Genomic DNA, 4,952 nt, shown 5'->3' with positions numbered 1-4,952 from the left:
CCTTGATCCTTTGTGAGACTCATGTAGATGGTCCAGATGGTCCCCTAATGGTCCCCTAGACCCACTAACCCTAGGCTGGGGTTTAGCTAGGAGCAGTACATAGAGGACCCAAATGAGGACTCCATTGGTCCATGGCTCACATAGAATGGTTGGCACCCTAATTTGAACAAAATATCCAACTTGGCCTTTTACCCCCTAGACATTGCCAAAATTACCCAAATACCCCCAAACCCTAAGCTTGACCAAAATTCCCAATTTCACCCAAAATACCCAAAGTTGTTCAAAAGTCATTTCAAACCATTTCAAACCAACCAAATTACCCAAAACAACCCAAAATTACCAAAATACCCCCAAATTTGGCCAAAATTACAAAAAATGCCCTTGGTATCCCAAAGTTTCCCAAAACCTCTAAAATCAGCTCAAATGTCCCCAAAACCAATTTGGATCTTTCAATTGAATCCAATTTGATCAATTTGACAATTTTGACGAAAACCCCCAAATTGCCTTTAAAGTCAACGGAGACAATTAGGTGACACTTGGACATGTGGCTAAATTGGGGCAAATTTGGGGATTTTTTATTTAGGCTAAAATTGAGTGGAATTGAGGCTTGAGCAAGGTCAATTGAGGGCTCAATTTGATTAGTAGGAATGTTAGGAAGAGTTTGGGATCCAATTTGAGGCAATTGAGTGGGCTATGGGGTTCAATTGGGTAGGATTGGGTCATATGGTCAAAATTGGGGTTTTTGGTTTGGATCAAAATTGAGCTCAAAGCATAGGTCAATTAAGCTTGGGGTTAGTATAAAATGAGGCATGATTAATTCGAGTTTAGAATTGAAATTGGGGGAAATTGGGATCAATATGATGGACATTTGAGATGAATTGTACTGCTCTAGCCACCACCCTTAGTGGTTAACCATCACAAACCCTCTCATGGCTCCGTTGACTTCTCTAGCCACCACCCTTAGCTCTGTCGACCAGCCTGGTGGCCGCAAAACCCTAAAATTAAGAGCCACCATCCTTAAATCAAAACCCAAAGCACCCATCCAAGCTACCTATCTTTGATTGGCTCCTAGCACTTTGAAGGCCTCCACCTCAGCTCCACATTGCACCCAATTTGAAGCCCTGAGTTCCACCCTAGGCCATTTTATTTAAACCCCCCATGGACAAAAAAGAGAGAAATCTAATTTCCTTGGGGGAAACTTTGTCAAATTGTTCCCTCTTAGCCATTTCCCCCATCACTTGAGCTCAATTTTTGAGCTCAAAATCAGGACAAATTTTGGACATCCTCAAAACTCCCCCAAACTTCAAATTGAACTGTTCTTGAGCTTCCCTAGAGCAAGAGAGGAAGATTCCCATTGAAATCCCCCTCTGTTGAGCTCTCTAAACCACTCCTAAACCAAGGTCGCTCCCCATTTCATTGAACTTCTTCTTGGAGCTTACACTAGGGGAAACCAACATATACAAGAGGTTTGTTGGACTCCATCAAAACTTCTACAAGCATTTAATTGATGCCTCTTCTCTCAGACAAAGGTATTGACCATTAACCCTAATCTTGAGTTCGGTTTTCACCAAATGTGAAGTGAAGTTTGATTTCATAGCATTGTGTTCTCCTTGAGTAGATGGAGGTGTAGGTTTAAACCCCATGTGATTTAGTTGAGTATCTAGTAAGATCTTAAATCTAGAAGTTTAATGGTTCAGAGGCTCTGGTTATCGGGGACGATGACAGAGAGCCGTCTGATCGAGCGTGTATTAAACAGATGGTCAAGATCAAGCCGGATGGAGTCTTCGTGCATGGACAGCGGGAGACGTGGCTGCTGAGTCAGATGGAGGCACCAAACCAGGGGATGCCGCGTGGATCTTCGGAGCCATCGCTCATTTACGTGGCGCTGACTGGGATAAATAGAAAATTAAGGATTTATTGATTTAAATAAATGTCTGATCTTTGAAAAATCATAACTTTGTATAGAAAAATTATAAAATTAAAAGAAAAATACCCTCTTGCTCAGTGAACATAGGAGAATATTGTGGACCAAATATAAAAATTATTTGTCAAGTATGTGTTTTTATTAATTAAATACTCTCTGAGGTATTTTAATACATTATGATTAAATAAGAATCACTATGGCTTGAAATTTTTAGGGTTTATTCCTTATGACAAAGGGCACCTCCTCTGATTTTTCCAAAGTCAGAGAGCACCTATGTGCTTCTAACCCTAATTTTCATGCCTAAATGACTATTTTGGTTTTATTTAATCATATAAATGAAAATATTCCTCAAAAAATTATGGAATCAATTTTGTTAGGTTTCCTATGGTTAGAGGAGCTTAGGAAAATTATTTTGATGAATTGAATAATTTTGTATATTTTTGTTATTAATTAAATATTTTTACCTTGTATTAATTTATTTAAATAAAATATAAATAAAAATTTGACAAAATCAATTCCACATTATTTATAAAAATTATTTTAACTCACTATAAAAATTTCAAATTTATGTAAGTTTATTTGACCATTAAAGTGAATTTTGTAAGTAAAGATAGTATTTTTGTATAATATAAATTATATTAAATTAAATAAACTTAAAAAATTATGAAAAATAGTTTTTTAAGTTCCTTGTCATTAGGGGAATTCAATAAAAATAAAATCTATTTTTGTGAGAAAAACTTATTTTTAAACTATATTTTGAATTAAAAATAATAAAAATTTTCAAAAAAATAAAAAAAATAGTTAAAAATGTGTGCAATTGTTCCCTAATCACTTGGGACCCCTTAAAATGTTTTTTTCTATTTTTTTCTAAATTAAATTAAATTTCTAAAGGCCTAAGATGTATTTTTTTATTTTCTAATAAAATAATCATAATAAATTCAAAATAAATCATAAAAATATAAAAATTTATTCCTCCAAGTTTCTTGGACTTATGAGGGTTTAATAAATATTTAAAAGTGATTTTTGAAGATTAAAACATGTTTTTTGTATTTAAATTATCATTAAAAATGACCTTTAAATAATTATAATAATTACAATGTTATTCAAAAATCATGAAATTTTGTCTAAATATTCTTCTGACCTAGAAAATCCCCCAATAATTTCCCCATAAATTAGAACTTCACTTTGATTAATTAAATAAATTATCATTGAAAAATCATATTTTTGGGTTAAAATAATTATTTTAAATTAAATCAAATTTTGAACAATCACACTCTCCTCCCTGATATTTTAATTAATCCATGGATGGGATACTCAAAGATTTTCAAGGCCATTATAATTTTGCTTGAAGAATTATAAGATGGAAAGCCCAAAGGGTGAAGTGGTAATTTTAGATTTTGGTGCGTTAATCAAAATTTAGGATTAACCATTGGGAATGGGTAATTTTGATCCTTAATGAAGGTATTGGAGGATTGAAGTGTGATGGGTTGAAGGTAGAAACTCACTTACCACCTTTTTCACAATATCAACAAAATCATAATTTCACTAATTATCATGACTTGGAAGTCAATTAAGATCAAATGATTCTTAAGTGATTGGCTTAAGCTAGGAAGATGATTATTTACTTATCTTTATTTACTTATCTATTTACTTATCTTAGGCCTAAAATTGAGGATGATTTGATCTTTCAATAAGAATATATGTCACTTAGACCAAAATTTTAACCACCGCCTTTTTCCCCTTTTATGATTGTTAAGGGCTTGGTAGTGACCTAGGCTCGATGTCTAAACTCAATTGATTGGATTTAGAAGATAAAATGATTGGGGATCAACATCTTTAAACACTTCAAGCCCATTTGTGATGGGCACCAAACCTTTAATGACTTAAGCTTGCCTTTGGGGCATTCATCCATATAACCTTTAAGTAAAATATCAAATTGACTAAAGCCTCTTATCCTTGAGATAATTGAATTGTCAAGTTTCACTAGGTAACGGGGTAGCCAAACTCTAAACTTAGATGATTTGTAGAACAATATGATATGCTCAGAAATGAACTCAAAATAATTCAAGAGATCTTCAAAGTAGTTTAGGGTCATACCCCGAGCACTTTGAAATCTTTTGGATATTTTGAAGGAAAAGTTGAACTTGCCAATATTTTGTCATAGAATCATCCACTAAGATCTTCGGAGGCTCAATAAAATCATAACTTGGGTTTGGTGGCCACACCTTCATCTACTCTTGCAATTTAAGTTCATTATAAAATTATATATATACATTGCCAAAGCTAACCTTTTAGGTGGATGAAAGAGAAGAATCGACAGGTATGTGACAGTGACTTTATATATGCTTAAAAATACAAGGATTTAATACTGCTGCTAGAAGATTTAATTCTTCGGCAACGGCACCAATAACTTGATAACAGTTATAGATTCGATAAAAATGTATTCAATAAGGGTAAAATCACACTTATCAATGTAAGCATACGTATCGCTCAAGTAATACAGGGCTCTAATGGAGTCTTAGATATCAATCCTACAGGGAGTAATATTAATAACTCTTAAATATTGGCTACAAACTAAGATTTTAGAAAATCAATACTTAATCACAATAATATAGTTCAAATTGATTAGCTATCACTAATAGACATTTGAAATAAATATGTAATTTTAATAACTCTTAAATAACTAATTTTACTAATAAAGTTTATAATGTGAAATTCATTCAATATATATTCAATATATAAGAAAGCATCCTTCTCCTTGTCAAGAAATTAAAGTGAATCGATAAAGTAAATACTTTCAAATTGGATTGTGTCAAATAGGAGCATACATATTCTTTACCCTTTGGTCCAGGCATAAAGAACATTGACTAATCCTATGCTTGGTTACTGAATCTGCGGCTAGGCTGGGAGGATACCGGCTCTCACATCAGAGCTCCTACATTCCCCTCGCCTGAGGGCTAGCATATCCGCTTCAGTACTCAAACAATAGGACCGAATTAGGGATTTTAGTCTGTCACTCTAAAATCTC

The sequence above is a fragment of the Phalaenopsis equestris genome, unplaced genomic scaffold (genome assembly GCF_001263595.1).
Source record: "Phalaenopsis equestris unplaced genomic scaffold, ASM126359v1 Scaffold001269, whole genome shotgun sequence".
NCBI lineage: Eukaryota > Viridiplantae > Streptophyta > Magnoliopsida > Asparagales > Orchidaceae > Phalaenopsis > Phalaenopsis equestris.
This window is presented reverse-complemented; position numbering follows the sequence as displayed.